The following is an 18,259-nucleotide window of genomic DNA, read 5'->3' as shown; positions in this document are numbered from 1 at the left end:
ACAATCCCTGATTCTGGGCATCTCAATCTGAGACAACATATGCCTGCTTTTCCGAGTAACTTCCAACGAGATTGTGAGTACTCAGCACCTCTGAACATCTAGCCCAAACCCAGGCACCTAAAATTGGCAGCCACTTTTGAAAATCTCATGCTTCAGTTCTCTCATTTGTGTAACAGGGATAATAATACCGACAGACTTCAAAAGGGAGTTGTGTAGTTAAATTAATTACTCTTTGCAAAGTGCTTTGGGTGCCACCTATGGTTGCAGCTGAACAAATACATTATATGGTTTCAGAGACTGAAAAGTGTTCCCAAAGTTCACCGGCAAGTACAGGGGTACATGAGTTTTCCTGTTGCAAGGGCAGAAGTGTAAGGACAAGTGTTCTCCTTCACTGTAACAGGACAGTTCAGAGGCTACAGGTATTTTACAGGATCATACTCCACAACAAATGTGTTTGCTAATGAATACTGTTGTAGCTTTTGCTCTCGGTCTCCCACTTTATGTCCTAGCAGCTCAAGGGGATTGGAGGGCTTGAGGAGGAAACTACAGTATTACATCAAACGTTCACACTCCCAGAGCATGTACCCTAGACATACACTAGGAGACTCCGCACCTTCACTTACTCTGCAGTCCTGTTGCCTACCAAAAGGGACTGAGCTCCATATGTGAATTAGCTCCTTACCTCACCAATGAGCAGGCTGGGTGGATAGGTGAACTCCTTCGTTTTTGCTCCTGCCTAGGGCGTGAGGCTCTGCTCCAGGGACTGAGAACCAGACCCAGTCCGCAGGCGCTAACTGCATGCAGAACAGCATGCAGAGATTAGAATCTGCTTCTAGGAATTTGTGCCATTTTAGGACACTCACCAATACAGAGGTCCAAGACTCTGCTGGCATCAGCCCAATGAGGTTAAAACAGAAAGAAATGTACAACGGAATCACTGAGTTACAGATCTGCCCTGTGTTCTAATTGTCATAGGAGTAGAACTTACAGAAAATTGGCACAAGAGAGGTGTGTGAAACTGCTAACCCCAAACATTCAGAAATCACAAATAAACCCCAAGCAGTCATGGGATTTTGAAAAAATCATATATGCTGGGTTTTCTTCATTTGCCTTCTGGTTTTTGGTGTTCACATTTTCAGGATAACAGAGCTAAAAACGTACGTTTTAATAAATGAAAGCTGAGAGGCTCATGTAATCGCATGACTCCAGTAGGGCTTCATGGAAAACACCAAATATCGTGAGGTTCGCAATACAATCATGGAAGTTGGCAACACTGTTAAGAGATGAGTTGAGCTAGCATCTTTGGATTTAGAATTGCTATTGGGCTTGTCTACATAGGATGCTCAAAAAAATAATCTGAATTAACTAAAGTTATGAATTTAAAGTGAATTAGTTAAACCACATTAAACCCATGTGCACACTCTTATTCATAACTAAATAATCCACTTAAAATTTACACTTTTAGTTAATTTGGATTCATATTCCTGAGGCTTGATCCATACTTAAAGGTTATATTGGCATAGCGATGAGGTTAGGGATGTGAAAAAAACCACATAGGTATGTCGACAAACTCTCCAGGGTACATGAAGCTATGTCAACAAAAAAGGGTTTCTGTCAACAGAGCTAACATAACTCAGGGAGCTGGTATTCCCACACTGACAGAAAAATGCTTTCTGTGTGTGTTGGCTTGGTGTACTCCAGGGGTCTATGTTGACACAGTTATGCCAACATAACCATGATGGCATAGGCTCTGTAGTGAAGCCATACTCTGAGTGTCTGCATATAAACAAGCCCTTAGGAGACTGGGTTCCTGGCTAATCCAAGAGAAGGATGAGATGATTCAGAAATCTCACAGCTGGCCTAGAGAGGAAGGATGGTCTTCTGGTTAATAAGATCATAGTTCAATACCTATCTTTCTGTACGACTTTGGGCAAGTCACTAAGAGTATGATTACACTGCAATGTAAGCCATGGGTTAATAGAATTCAAGTTGCAGACCCTGGGTTTGTTGACTTAGATCATGAGTGTCTACACTCATTTGTAACCCCAGGTTAGGAATTGTTGAATCCTGGGTCCCAACCTGGGGTGCCAATGTCTATACTGCATTATGAGGGCCCGAGTCCAACCACCCTCTCACAACGTGGCCGTTCTAGCCCTTTGTACATGGTGCAGTGTGGGAAAACATGACTGTCCATCAAACTTGACTGACCAGAGGATGAAGGAAGTTGCCCTTTGGAATTGTGGGATACTTTCGGCAGATTCCCAGAGCATGAGTCTAATGGGGCTATGTCTACACTGCAAAGCAATAGAGCTTGAACCCTGGGTCCCAGCTTGACTCAGGCTTGGACCATCCACTTCCGTGGGATCCTGGAACCCTGGGTCCAAGCCCTGGTTTAGCACAATTTGTGTGTAGACAGAAGGGAAGTTAGGCCCGAGTTCAAATCCTGGGTTTACATTTCAGTGTAGATATACCCTTAATCTCTCTGTGTTTCATCTGTAAAATGGGGGCAATACTTCTTTTGTCTAGTTAGACTAAGAGTTGTATAATGGGGAAGCTATTGCAAAATAAACTAGGTGTGAATTTAAAGCTTAATTACTATTTTGTATTAACGTGCCTGGTGGACACTCTTATTCTGCACTGAGACTGCCTTTGTGTGGTTTAGATTAATCACTTCCAAAGCAGTTTAGGCTAATCTACACAAAGGTGCTCTTAATATGGAATAAGAGTGTGCACATGGGCAGCTAGTGTGGAATAGCAATTCTGGGCAAATTCCCCCTTGCAGACAAGCCCTAAAAACTCTTCAGGCAGGGCGTGGCTCCTGGTGTATGTTTGTGCAGTGCCTAGCATAATGGGACCCTGATTGTGGTTGCAATACAAAATAATTAATCGAAATGTCAGTTCTTGCAAGAATTCTCCCATTTTGTGCTAAGTTAAGGCCCCCTCCCCCATTCCCATTCCAGATCTGATCCAGAGGCAAAGCCACAGGAGCCAATGGATTCAACTTGTTTCCTTACATTTGAGGGATGCGGAGTTAGCGCTCCAGTCTGGATCTCATCTCTGGTTTTGAAAAGCAAAGTGGAGAAACCCAGGAAACTCTGAAAACATTTGTTCAAAAATGAAGCAGCCTTCCCTTTCTCAGCTTTCCTTCTCTCAGATGCAGCTCATTTGATTTATTCCAAACTTCTCCCCCAAAAATAAAAATAAAAATCAGGCTCTGGCCTGAATCTAAGCACAAAAAATAAGGCCCAAAGGATTTCTTTGCTGAAGGTCAGAAGGGGAGGGGGTACCAAAAAAACCCCAACAAGGCAGAGGATTGAAAGTGGTACTAGTGTGGCTTTAGCAGTGTATTCATGCATCACTGGCTTTGCCTGTATGTGACAGCTGACCATAAATTGGAGAGTCAGTTTCCCTCTCCCAGTGCATCAGCCTGCACTATTATTGCTTTTGCAACATTCTTCATACTAAGGAAAGGAAGTGTAAATATTTTTTGTCATTTTGACTTGTATGCAGGCAAAATTCAGATGCAGCCACTCCCCAGCAGAGGAAGAGGGAGACAATCAGGGACAAAGTTTATACTGAAGAACATTGTTTGTCTTGGCTGAAGCTTTGAGAAATTACATTCACTATGCAAAGAGAACCTCCTTTAAGAAAATGTCATGGCTGCAAAGTAAAGTGCTCAAAAGACAGGAAATCATTAACTCAGTGTTACACATGCAACCTTAACTCTTGTAGGCACCTAACCTTAACTCTGCCTGCCTTTTATATATGCATTACTACTATGCAGACTTTACTTGTATGGTTACATTTACTATTTTTGCAGGCTTGTTTCCTCTGTCAGGACCTGATCTAAAATCCATCAAAGTCAAACACTTCAGTAATCTTTGGATCAGGCCTTCAGCATGCAGAGTGGACAGGGAGCTGTGGAGTTAGGCTCCACGGCATCCACCCCACATTCCTTATCTAATGTAACTTGCATTGGTCTAAGGTGCCTATCATGGTATCTGAGGCTCTGATTCAAAGTCCACTGAAGTCAATGGGAAGACTAACTGGACTTCAATTAGCTTTAGATCAGGCCCATTGTGCCTTTAAGCCTTGCTCCCATCAGGAGCCCCCAGGAGTTTCAGGGAAGTGCAGTAATTCAGGCTGTAGTCTAACACTGGCTAGAGCTGGCCCGGACTACGAGAGACAAAGCAGAATTCCCATCGTCCCCATTTCAAGTTTTCCATCTTGAGATATTTGCATGTGGCCCAAATAAAAACAATAATAATAATAATAACAATAATAATAAAACTTAATCCACCTTTAAAAGAAGTTGAAGATTGTGGCCCAAAATCAATAACCCACCCAAAACCACCTCTGCCACCCAAATCCTGAAATTAGATCCTCAATTTAGGGAGGCCAGAGGTGGATCATTCAATTATTCTCACATTAGTCTGCTGAAGTCAGACTCTTAAAAATACTGAACCAAAAACCCCTTTTCAAAATTTAATTTCCTGGGGTATTTTTTGTTTGTTTTAAAGAAAAGAAAAGAACCTTTCACAGAAAAAAAACTTGTAAAATGAGTAATGTTTATGCAAGAGATCTACTCTCGCGTTCAGAATAAACATAGATTTTGCCAGGATAATTTTAACCTCAGTAGTGAGTTAAACACAAATTTAGACTTTTAGTTCACACACTTTACTCCACTGTTTCCAGAGACATGATCAGATCTCCTTTTATAGCACATGTGAGGCAGGTGAAAAACCAGACAAGCTCGTGTGGACCTTTTCCAGCATATAAATGCACACCTGACACCCTATTTTAATTAGTTTTATTTACTGATTCCTGTGTTTGCTCATGTTTTTTTAAGAGTACGCCTATTAAAAAAGTTGATTCATGAGACTGACAATGTGATGCTGTTGGACCTGAAGCCCGGTGAAGTGAATGGAAAGATTCTCACAGACATTTGGACAATGCTCAGTCTTTTGCCTCAAGGTCACCATTTAAACCCATATGGTGGTCAAAATTCTCATCATCTGCCCATTCTTCCTTATGAATTTGGATGGTCTCACCTTCAAAGGGGACAATTGTCCATGAAACCAAAAGAATGTCCCCCCTCCCCCACGACGCACACACCATCTTTCTGGGAACTAACTGGCAGTATTGATAATCTGAAGCAAAAGGTCAAGGGTTGAAGGGAGATGGACACTGAGCACCCTTCTCATACACAGAGATGAACCTTTCAGACGAAGGTAGAGGCACGTTGGCTGCGAATGGTGGGGAAGCGTCTCGTGTCACTGCCTGTTCGGTAGATGCTATGTGGCTAGATAAAAGAATTCAGCCTTCAATGCTGCCAATCTGGCATTCGATTCAATTAAAACAATTGCTCCCACATCCCGATTGAAGGCTTCTTCTGCCACATCTTGGACCAAAACCGATCCCCCCGTACAATGGATTTATAAATCTTGAAAACCCGAGAGTTTTCATAGGAGGTGCTGCTGCAGCCTGCCCTCCAGAAGAGCGTAGGGCACATCTGCCACAAGGGAGATAGCAATGCCAAAGATGCTCAATACATGTGTCTAATCCTGCCCTCCAGCAGCTGAGCTACCATATAGAGGAGAGAGAACAACAAGAGGAAGGAGTCTGAGCAGCCCCTCCCCCTGAACTCTATCAACTTCCATCCGCTTCAGCCCCTACATTCTTCTCACCCACTTAACTCGGGGGTGGAGGGTGGGGTGGGGAAAGGGAAAAAGAAGGAATGTTTCAGATAAAACATAGCCAGTTTCCAGCTTCTCTGCTTTTATTGACATTGCAGGCAGAGAGAGAGAGATTTTGTGGTTTTGTGCCTGCAGGATGCTTTCATTGCTGCTGGACGTCTACAGCCCAAAGAGATTTTGTTTGGGGCAGTTAATTTCAGTGGCTGCAAGGAAGTAATATTGATTCACATAGTGGCACATGTCCCACTGACTGTGCTGAGTGATTGTCCCAGTGTGGCATTAGCTGGTACTATGCTATAGGCCACGCTATTTAAACTCCCTCTAATACCAATACCTTCTAGCCTTCCGCATGCAACCCGATAAACTTGAATTTAAGCAGTCTGGAGCATATGGACAAGACAACAAGCCTTTCTTTAGTACAAGAATTGAGGATAGAACTCTGGAAGCCATAATTTTAGAGAAAGGTTGAAGAAACTTTGGAAGTGACGAAAGGGTTAAATCTGGTTCCTAGCAGAATTCCCAAGGGTTTCTTTTTAAAAACCTAAAGAAGAAGTGAAAGATGAGGAGATGAGCATAAAAGAGCCCTGCACTTTTGTGTGAGTATATAAATACTCAAGGCCATTTCCTCTGGCATGGCCGGGTTGTTCCCTATACTATACTCACTAGTGCCCTGTCCTGTCCTGTTTACTTTCAAATGTCCCGTTTCCAACTGAACTTCCACCACTTCTCTTTGCAAACTATCCCCTCAGATTATTAGATCCCATATTAGCAGCTTCTCCTCTCCATTTGCCATAGCTCATTTTATCTCATTACTCCCAGAGATATCACCCGAAATGACTCCTCTCCCTTCTGGGGGTTTACAACAGGCTCTCATGTTCCCTTCTGATCACCTCTCAGCCAAACAGCACACGTTTCGCTCCTTTAATCTCATCACACAAATCAATCCTTCCAACCCCAATTATTTTTTGCTGTTCTTTTCTCAACTCCCTCCACAAGTAGCAATGCTATTTGGTTGTCTAGAATTAAAAAACAAAAAAATGTCCTTTTGCTTACAGACCCCTTACAGAACTGTTGCCTTGTCCTGGGATACAATGTTTTTGCCTGTGTAACCCAATGCAGTTGTCATAAATATAAAGGGAAGGGTAAACACCTTTAAAATCCCTCCTGGCCAGAAGAAAAACCCTTTCACCTGTAAGGGGTTAAGAAGCTAGGATAACGTCGCTGGCACCTGACCAGAATGACCAATGAGGAGACAAGATACATTCAAAAGCTGGAGGGTGAAGAAACAAAGCCTGTGTGTGTGTGTGTGTGTGTGTGTGTGTGTGTGTGTGTGTGAGAGAGAGAGAGAGAGAGAGAGAGAGAGAGAGAGAGAGAGAGAGAGAGAGAGATGCTTTTGCGATGCTTTTGCCAGGGACAGAACAGGAATGGAGTCTTAGAACTTAGTAAGTAATCTAGCTAGATATGCGTTAGATTCTGATTTCTTTAAATAGCTGAGAAAATAAGCTGTACTGAATGGGATGTAGATTCCTGTTTTTGTGTCTTTTTGTAACTTAAGATTTTGCCTAGAGGGATTCTCTATGTTTTGAATCTGATTACCCTGTAAGGTATTTACCATCCTGATTTTAAAGAGGTGATTCTTTTTACTTTTTCTTCTATTAAAATTCTCTTTTAAGAATCTGAATGCTTTTTTTATTGTTCTTAAGATCCAAGGGTTTGGGTCTGTGTTCACCTATGCAAATTGGTGAGGATTTTTATCAAACCTTCCCTAGGAAAGGGGGTGTAAGGTTTGGGAGGATTTTGGGGGGAAAGACGTTTCCAAACTGACTCTTTCCCAATTATATACCTGTTAGACGTTTGGTGGTGGCAGCGATAAAGTCCAAGGGCAAAAGGGAAAATAGTTTGTATCTTGGGGAAGTTTTAACCTAGGCTGGTAAAAGTAAGCTTAGGAGGCTTTCATGAAGGTCTCCACATCTGTGCCCTAGAGTTCAGAGTGGGGAAGGAACCTTGACATGGTGGCAGAGCGGTGGGATTAATTTGAAATCATTTTGAGATCAATTTGAGATTTTTTGAACCAGAAGCACAGATTTGAAAAGGAAATATTTTTTTTTCTTTTGGGCTGCTGGAAAGCAGGTTTTAAGCTGAAAGCAGTTAGAGTTTTTTTGTCTCTTCTTGGGGGCCAGAGCAGAGACAAAAGGGAATTTTCTTTTGTGAGCTGGAGTTTTCTCTATCTAAAGGCAGGGTAGTTAACCTCCTGCAGGGAAATTCACCAGTCTTCACAAACCTGAAGAAGTTTTTTATTTTTTTATCTAAGAGCAACTAGAGGGGCTTTCTGCCTATTTGCCTGGAGATAAAGGTGTTAGGTTTGTTTTGGAGGCAGAAAAAAACCAAGAGGCTGCCCACAGGAGAGCTATGGAGGCAAGGGCCAAAGAACTGGAGGAGAAGGAAAAAGAGAGGAAGCATGTGGAGGAGGAGAAGGAAAAAGAGAGGAAGCATGCACTGGAGATGGAGAAGGCAAAGGCGCTGCAGAATATACCAACAAACCCTAGCAATCCTTCTCCAGGTACCACTTCCCATCCCAGAAAGTTCCCCACCTACAAGGTAGGCGATGATACTGAGGCCTTCTTAGAAAACTTCAAAAAGGCCTGCCTTGGGTACAGCATCTCTACAGACCAGTACATGGTAGAGTTGAGGCCGTAGCTCAGTGGACCCTTAGCTGAGGTGGCGGCTGAAATGCTTAAGGAACAAATGAACCAGTATGAACTGTTTAAAACCAAGGCGAGAGTCAGAATGGGGCTAACATCCGAGCATTCCCATCGGCAGTTCAGAGCTCTAAGCTGGAAACCAGACATGTCATTTACCCGAAATGCCTACCACATTGGGATGCCTGGATATCAGGAGCAAGTGTTAAATCTCCAGAAGATTTGCCCTTCCTAATGCAAATGGAGCAGTTCTTAGAGGGTGTTCCTGAGGAAATAGAAAGATACATCCTAGATGGGAAGCCCCAAACAGTAATCGAGGCAGGGGAGATTGGAGCCAAATGGGTGGAGGTGGCAGAAAAGAAATAAACTGGTTGCAGTTGGAGCGGATACCAGAAGGGACAATCTCAGACCACACCCTACTACTGGGGGCAGCCCAAGGCCCCAACTACCCCCCAAGGAACCCTCCAGACACCTTATCATCCCGCCACACCGTTCTCCAGTAACCCACCTAGCCCCAGTGACCTGTCAGCTGGACGATGTTTTAAAGGTAACAAGCCAGGGCATGTAAAGACCAACTGCCCCAAGAACTCCAACCGATTACAGTTCATTGCACCAGAATCACACCAGAGACTTGAGGCCCAGATACCGCCCAGATACCCTTGGAGCAGAGGGAAACTGAGAATGTGGGTGGGAAGAAGGTCACCGTGTGGAGGGACACCAGAGCACAAATATCAGCTATCCATGCTTCCTTAGTTGACCCCAATTTAATCAACCCAGAGATCCAAGTGATGATTCAACCCTTCATTCCAACTCTTTAGATTTGCCTACAGCCAAGTTGCCTGTCCAGCACAAGGGCCGGTCAGGAACGTGGACTTTTGCAGTCTATGATGATTATCCCATCCCCATGCTGTTGGGGGAAGACTTGGCCAATCATGTGAAGCTAGCCGAGAGGGTGGGAATGGTCACTCACAACCAGGCTAAACCAGCCATCATGCCTAGCTCTGTTCCGGAAACTTCTACCAGGACCCGGTCAGAGGTGATGGACCCGGACCCCAGGCCAATGTCTGCAACAGCAGTAGTGGATCCAGTCCCAGAGACCCAGACAGAGCCAGTCCCAGAACCGGAACTGGCAGAATAACTAGCACCAGACCCATTGCCAGCACTGAACCCAGTACTTGCAACCCCAACCCCAGAGGGCCCCACCGAACCTGAACCAGCAGCAGCTGATAATCCTACACAAGAGGCTCAGCCGGAGCCTGAACCCCAATATAGTGCACCAGCGGAGAGCGGTTCACAGTCAATGGAAACAGCCCCATCCCCTACATTGCTTCCAGAGGGACCAAGCCTAGGTCCACAATCCAATGAGGAACTGATGTCTCCAGCATCAAGGGAACAGTTCCAGACTGAACAGGAAGCAGATGAAAGGCTCCAGAGAGCTTGGGCGGCGGCACGGAGCAACCCACCGCCTCTCAGCTCTTCTAATCGATCCAGGTTTGTTGAAGAAAGAGGACTTTTATACAAGGAAACTCTTTCTGGTGGACACCAGGAAGACTGACATCCTCAGAGACAGTTGGTAGTTCCAACTAAGTACCGGGCCAAGCTCTTGAGCTTAGCCCACGATCATCCTAGTGGCCATGCTGGAGTGAACAGGACCAAAGACCGTTTGGGGAGGTCATTCCACTGGGAGGGAATGGGCAAGGATGTTTCTACCTATGTCTGGTCTTGTGAGGTATGCCAAAGAGTGGGAAAACCCCAAGACCAGGTCAAAGCCCCTCTCCAGTCACTCCCCATCATTGAAGTTCCATTTCAGTGAGTAGCTGTGGATATTCTGGGCCTTTTCCAAAAAAGACACCCAGAGTAAAGCAGTACATACTGACTTTCACGGATTTTGCCACCCGATGGCCGGAAGCAGTAGCTCTAAGCAACACCAGGGCTAAAAGAGCGTGCCAGGCACTAGCAGACATTTTTGCCAGGGTAGGTTGACCCTCCGACATCCTCACAGATGCAGGAACTAATTTCCTGGCAGGAACTATGGAAAGCCTTTGGGAAGCTCATGGGGTGAATCATTTGGTTGCCACCCCTTACCATCATCAAACAAATGGCCTGGTGGAAAAATTTAATGGGACTTTGTGGGCCATGATACATAAATTTGTAAATGAGCACTCCAATGATTGGGACCTAGTGTTGCAGCAGTTGCTCTTTGCCTACAGAGCTGTACCACATACTAGTTTAGGGTTTTCTCCATTTGAACTTGTATATGGCTGCGAGATTAAGGGTCTGTTACAATTGGTGAAGCAGCATTGGGAGGGATTTACACCTTCTCCAGGAGCTAACATTCTGGATTTTGTAACCAACCTACAAAACACCCTCCGAACCTCTCTAGCCCTTGCTAAAGAAAACCTGCAGGATGCTCAAAAAGAGCAAAAAGCCTGGTATGATAAACATGCCAGAGAGCATTCCTTCAAAATAGGGGACCAGGTCATGGTCTGAAAGGCGCTTCAGGCCCATAAAAGGTTTGGGAGGATTTTGGGGGGAAAGACATTTCCAAACGGGCTCTTTCCCAATTATATACCTGTTAGACGTTTGGTGGTGGCAGGGATAAAGACCAAGGGCAAAAGGGAAAATAGTTTGTACCTTGGGGAAGTTTTAACCTAGGCTAGTAAAAGTAAGCTTAGGAGGTTTTCATGCAGGTCCCCACATCTGTACCCTAGAGTTCAGAGTGGGAAGGAACCTTGACAGCAGTATTGGAGGGTTGTTTGGTTTTTACTGCTGATTGTACTGCAAACTCAGAGTTTACATGCTGTCCACTATCCACTATCATCTACAGATCTATACCTGCACCAGCATCCCTGCTCTGCATGTTTCTCTTGTTCATGGAAGATCTGTATTTTAGACTACTCCCACTCTCCTAACACAGATATATTAGCCTGAAGTTTTCCAAACTGAATCTTGTTTTATTTTTTCTGATCTTATTTCTAACCTTTCTGGATCCCTACATATTACTTCCCTACATATTACTGGTATGTTGGGGTTTTTTTGTTTGTTTGTTTTACATTTTCTTAAACTAATTGGGTTTTTTAAAAAAATTCTCACTTTAGAATAGGATTGTTTGTATGTTAAGTTGTGGTCTTTCTGCATTTTTTCTGGAAGAGATTTGTGGCTTTTCTGCAAAACTGTTGGGCTGTTTCTGTGCCCTCAGCTGCCAATTTCCATCCCAGAGGTGACTGTACTTCAATGGTGGGTTAAATGATTCTCATGCCTAAAAATGCATAGGGACCCTTCTGTACAGTGTTATGATAGGGAATTGCATCAGGATAGTGGGGCATGAGATAGATAATGAATTATTAGAACCAGGAATTGTTTGGTGAAGCTTAGGTTAGCCCCCACATCCTCAGTCTTAAAAATCTCCATTCCAGCAAAGCAGACTGGAGGATTAGGAAAGTCTATGCATGAAAAAGGTGCCGATTACATGGTTTGGATGTAAATATAACATGATTTGTGCTGTAGCAGACTAATTTGATCAATTAAACCTATAAACCTGTGTCACATTTAAATGATACAGAAGGCCAAATTCTTCTCAGTTACACCATGTAACACCAGTAACTTCAGTGAGCTTGCAGAGACATAAAGGAGAGTAGAAGCTAATCCTCGGAATATATTTTTATTCAGTTCAATTCACTGCTACAGTTTCTCTCCCTTTTCCCCCATGTGTTACAGAAAACAGGAACATAAACACCTCAGTTTGCACAAATGTCCTTGGACACTTTCCAGCTAAACAATTATGAGTTCAGGATAAACCATATAGATTAAATGAACTAAATAATATAAAGAAATCCTCCACAAGAAGGATATGCAGAGTAACTGCTCTGCCGGGTCAGCAATAACTAATGCAATGTCTTATCCTATGAAATGACAATGGTGGTGGGGAGTCTTTGTATGTTATTTCAAACCAATTTTCAACAAATTTACAGGTAAAGCTAGACATTTGCCACCTATACAGTATCCCAATGCTGTTGGATGATGATATGTTACTTGCTACGCTGTAAATATAACCCACACTAGTACTAGTACAGTATAGGTTTTATCCCCCTCTAGTGGCTGGTCTACTTCAGGTTAACAACCAACTACGGCTACCATTTAATGGAGTTATTCTTTTAGTTCAAGGTTAGTATTGAAAGTTCTGGGTTCAAATCTTGCTGCTAGCCTATGTGGGGCTTGTTACATGTAGTCATTTTTTCTTGAAAAAGCCACTTCCCTAGATTGATGTCAACTTGCAATGTGTTGGGCTAAAGGGGCGTATAGGAGCAGTGGGTAGATTTTTCCTCACACAGATATTTCCAGCTTTGGTTTATTTAGGTAATAGTAATGAATTAAAGTGATCCCAAAGTGCTTTACAAACAGGAACTACTTCTCTCTCTCTCTCTCTCTCTCTCTCTCTCTCTCTCTCTCTCTCACACACACACACACACACACACACACACACACACACACTGCACAGCAACCACCCCAGGATAGTGCAAGAAATGAAGGATACCATGTCTGATTGTGACTTCATAGGGAATAAAAGGAGGCACTTGCAAAAAAGTGCCAGCGGATCTTCAGTGATCAAAGGGCCTGGGTTCTTACTTCTGTGGCTCACCTGAGAGACAACTGGCCAAATTCTGCTCTGTAAACCTGTGAAGATCCAGAGCAGCTTCTGGAGAGGCTAAAGCTACCTTGGATTTAGGCAGGGGTTACAGAGCAGGAGCCATCCCTTAAAGAATCCTAATTCCTGCACCTAGCCACACAGATGACCTTTGCAAGAGCTGAGGAGTGGAACTGTTCAATGTCCAGCTGCAGGCTTGCCATTCCCACCCAGGCTCATCACCACCCACCTTTCTCCTGGACTCCCTGACCAGTGTCTAGCTCCTATTCGGAAAGAAACTTCACTGGAATAACCCTCTCCTGGAGGCTTCAGTACAGGAGAGAGTCTCTGGTTATGTTAGATAAATTGTGCAATTATGAGAGAGTCTGACGTCCCTTTGCAGCATTCAGTTGAAATCAGGAGCATGAATCTCTCTTAACTAGAAGCCCTTTGTCATCGGGGAAGAAAAAAATGGAACAATCAGCTTCAGGAGATACTGACCCATCACATCAAGGCCTCTCCTCACCCCTCCCTCTGTGCTGTTTTTCTCGCTGCGGTTCCATCTTCAGTGACATTGTTGACCCCTAATTGTGCAAGCTTCCTGTGTCTGCCTCTCTCTTGTCCTTTGCAGGTACATATGCAGCACTTAGCACACCAGGGTCTCGCTTCACAGTTACAGCTCCCAGGTGCTACAATAATGCCAATAATAAATAATCATCATGATTCAGCCCCGGCTCTGGCAGAAAGCTAACTTGCCTGCATGTCATAAGTCCTACGCTGTTAACAGCTAACGGGGCTTCTCCTCTACCTCAAGTGTGGGAGGGTAGAATTTTGTGGCTCCTGCAGGCAGGTTGTGAGGCTGCAACATTGGCCACCTGTGGCCAATAGTCCAGACCAAGGGTCGGTAACCTTTCAGAAGTGGTGTCTCAAGTCTTCATTTATTCACTCTAATTTAAGGTTTCGCGTGTCAGTGATACATTTTAATGTTTTTAGAAGGTCTCTCTCTATAATATATAGCTAAACTATTGTTGTATGTAAAGTAAATAAGGTTTTTAAAATGTTTAAGAAGCTTCATTTAAAATTAAATTAAAATGCAGATCTTATTAGTTTAGTGTGATCCTTGCCCTTGTTTTTCCTTGCTGAGTTTTCCAATGTCTGGCACATATTTAGATAGTTTAAGCTGCACACAGGCTTCTGAGTGATCAGTTGTTAACTGGCTCCGAGAGGGACAGAGGATAGATTTAATGTGTGAAAATACCTGTTCACACAGGTATGTGGATCCAAATGCTGAAAGCACTGCAAACGCAATTTTCTTCAAACAGTTAAATTTCACTGGTAGGGACATCCCGCAGGTCAGAATAGAGGACCCATGATCTCTCTCGGTAGCTTCAAGTGCACTCTGCAGATCTACAAACTTTGATGCCCACAATTCTGAGCTTTTTAACTAAATGAGCTGCAGTTTGAAATCTTCAACACCCATCCACTGAAATACAGATAAATCCACGTCGCTTTTGTTGAACTTTTCAGGTTTAATTAGAAAAGAAAGCATTGGGCCAAATCACTGGAAATCTTGAAATCTGTCAGAAAATTCTGATTCCCGTTCTTGCATGTACATTCCAATCTCATCGACACTGACAGTGCAACGTGTCGATAGCTCTTTTATGTGTCGGAAGCAGCAGAAAGTGGAAGTTCGAATATCCTAAGAAAAAAACTGCTAGCTTTACAACAAATGCCTTCCAGGTTTCATAAAGATCCAGAACCGTTTGCCCTGCACCGTGGAGATGGAGGTTGAGTTCGTTTAGGAGAGCGGTGATGTGAGTTAGAAACATGAGCTTACACAGCCATTTGTCATCATCTAGTTTGGGTAGTTTTGTCCTTTTTCTGACAAAAAGACCTTGATTGCATCAAAACAGTCTACAAAGCGCACCAAAACCTTGCCACGACTTAGCCACCAAATGTTGTTGTGAAGTGAAATGAATGGACATCTAACTTTGCTTTCTTAGGAGCTGACATTTTGTCAAATATACCCCTCAACTTACAGTGGGGGAAAAAAAACGCGACAGACAACATCAAATGCAATGTGCTGTTCCACGTGATGTGATAGTGATGTAAGCAGCAAATCAGGACTTAAAAAATATCCCAGTACAGTGGCGCTGGAACAATTTTTAAGGTGGGAGTGCTGAGATGCGCCCCCTCTTGCCCCTGTCTGCACCCCTCACTGTCCCAGGCTGAGGCCAGTGGGCTACAGCTGGGGAAACTGCAGAGCCCCGGGCCAGGACCCCAGAATGGCAGCAGAGTTCCCGGGACCAGTGGCCGGGACCCAGGGCCAGCAGTAGGCTGAGTGGGGGCCGGCGGATGGGACTCCAGGTGGCAGGGGGGCCGGCAGTAGGACCCCATACTGGCAGCAGAGCCCCCGGGACCTGTGGCCGGGACCCGGGCAGTGTGAGCGCCACTCAAAATCATCTTGCATGCCGCCTTTGGCACACGTGCCATAGGTTGCTGACCCCTGGTCCAGACATGGCTATAGCTCCATACCCCCTATCTGGTATTTCTGAGCCTAATCACGGATCCTGCAACCACACCCCAACCCTCTCTTACATACTGGCTTCATTTGAGGCAAGGGTACAGATCCCCTCAGCAGCCTACAGGGGATGGGGAAGGGAACCTTCCCTGTGAGAGTGCTCTGCCCATGCCTCTCCACCACAGGATCAGAGGTGAGGATGGCCCAGCCACTTCCATGCCAGAAGTGGCCATTAGTCTGTGTGAATGTGTCTGACTCTGGTATGTGTCTGTCGGTGACCAGAAGCTCTATGGTGCTTTTACCCCAGGGGCCAGAATTGTGCTGCTGAATCATAGAATCGTAGGACTCGAAGGGACCTCAAGAGATCATCTAGTTCAGTCCCCTGCACTCATGGCAAGACTAAGTATTATCTAGACCATCTCTGACAGGTGTTTGTCTAACCTGCTCTTAAAAATCTCCAACGATGGAGACTTCACAACATCCCTAGGCAATTTATTCCAGTGCTTAACCACCCTGACAGTTAGGAAGTTTTTCCTAATGTCCAACCTAAACCTCCCTTGCTGCAATTTAAGCCCATTGCTTCTTGTCCTATCCTCAGAGGTTAATAAGAACAATTTTTCTACCTCCTCCCTCCTTCTTGTAACAACCTTCTATGTATTTGAAAACTGTTATCATGTCCCCTTCTCAGTCTTCTCTTCTCCAGACTAAACAAACCCAATTTTTTCAATCTTCCCTCATTGATCATGTTTTCTAGACCTTTAATCATTTTTGTTGCTCTTCTCTGGACTTTCTCCAATTTGTCCACATCTTTCCTGAAATGAGTTGCCCAGAACTGGACACAATACTCCAGCTGAGGCCTAATCTGTATAAAGTAGAGTGGAAGAATTATTTCTCGTGTCTTGCTTACAACACTCCTGCTAATACATCCTAGAATGATGTTTGCTGTTTTTGCAAAGGTGTTACACTGTTGACTCATATTTAGTTTGTGGTCCATTATGACCCCCTGATCCTTTTCCCCAGTACTCCTTCCTAGGCAATCATTTCCCATTTTGTATGTGTGCAACTGATTGTTCCTTCTTAAATGGGGTACTTTACATTTGTTCTCATTGAATTTCATTCTATTTACTTCAGACCATTTCTCCAGTTTATCCAGGTCATTTTGAATTTTAATCCTGTCCTCCAAAACACTTGGAACCCCTCCCAGTTTGATATCGTCTGCAAACTTTATAAGTGTACTCTCTATGCCATTATCTAAATCACTGATGAAGATATTGAACAGAACTGGATCCAGAACTGATCCCTGTGGGACCCCACTCGATATGCCCTTCCAGCTTGATTGTGAACCACTGATGACTACACTCTGGGAATGGTTTTCCAACCAATTAACCAATATAAGGCACCCACCTTATAGTAGCTCCATCTAGGTTGCATTTCCCTAGCTTGTTTATGAGAGGGTCATGCAAGATAGTATCAAAAGCTTTACTAAAGTCAAGATATACCACATCTACCACTTCCCTCCTATCCACAAGGCTTGTTACCCCAAAGAAAGCTATTAGGTTAGTTTAACACAATTTGTTTTTGACAAAGCATGACTGTTACTTATCAGCTTATTATCTTCTAAGTGTTTGCAAACTGATTGCTTAATTATTTGCTCCATTATCTTTCTCAGTAGAGGAAGAGGAAGTAGGATTTTATATTAAAACAGGATGTGGACAACAGAGTTTGCATGCTGGAGGCAGATCTGATTCCCCACCTCGCTGCCTTGGACCAGAAGGATGGGATATTTTGTTATAAGCTGGCTATAAAAATACATACATACATACATAAAATACAAGGTACGAGGCCAATGACCTGGGCAAGAGAAGAGGTGTGGATGATACCTGCAGTGAGGATCCTTCCTTCCCCAATGAAATCCGGTATATGGGAGTTTGAGCTGCCGTTCCGGAATTGTCCCTCTTGCACCATCATCCCCCACAAAGACCCCCTCCATGGGGGCAGGGATTCATGGCTGTGAAGGAGATAGGATTGTGTGTGTGTATGTCTATACATACATACACAGAGTCTGGGGCTGTACCCTCTTCTTTAGCTGCCTCCACCCTGGGGGCAGCAGTGTCCATTTCCAAGCTGTCAAGGAGCTGGGCTAAGCTACAGGTGCTGCAATCGGCAGGGTAAAGGCCTCTGAGAGGATCTGCGAGGTTTGGGGCAGAACCATGGGCCATTCAGTGAGGGCTGAACCCTCCTGCCGCCCAGAGTGACTTAGGGAAAAACTCCATGTAAGGATCCTCTCAGGACTTTCTGCTCCCTAGGCCCCACCCACAGGCGGGAATGATCCAGGCCTTGGAAGATATCAAGAGGAGAAGTGGTTTTGAGTTAGTGAAGCCTGAAGAGGCCTAGGTACTGGTGGACAACTGGTACCTGTTCAAAGGGCTTGCACTCCAAATAGCCCGGTATGTCTCCAAACTGAGGTGAACGTTTCACTGCCAAATGTAATCCAATGGGATTGAGGGCTGTAAAATCTCACTCTGGGGATTTTTAAGATAGACAATGCGATGGATACCGTTATTCATGCAAACACTGTCAGTAGGTCGGATTCACAGCCAGCAACGTTTACGTTCACCATGTGGAATTAACTAACCAGGTGGGGGAAGAAAGAGCTAATGTAAGGTTTTAAGGATTTTTTAAAAAATCCAGTGAAGTTTGGTTTCATTTTTATGCCTTT

At 44.2% G+C, this 18,259-nt stretch overlaps 1 protein-coding gene across 4 annotated transcripts in view; it reads right to left on the bottom strand.

Annotated features, from left to right (window-relative positions):
- The window catches only part of ST3GAL1 (ST3 beta-galactoside alpha-2,3-sialyltransferase 1), a 126,357-nt gene that overhangs the window by 37,922 nt on the left and 70,176 nt on the right, over window positions 1-18,259 (bottom strand). The gene's annotated exons all lie outside the window — the stretch shown is intronic.

This window comes from Dermochelys coriacea, chromosome 2, assembly GCF_009764565.3.
Source record: "Dermochelys coriacea isolate rDerCor1 chromosome 2, rDerCor1.pri.v4, whole genome shotgun sequence".
Classification (NCBI taxonomy): domain Eukaryota; kingdom Metazoa; phylum Chordata; order Testudines; family Dermochelyidae; genus Dermochelys; species Dermochelys coriacea.
This window is presented reverse-complemented; position numbering and strand designations above follow the sequence as displayed.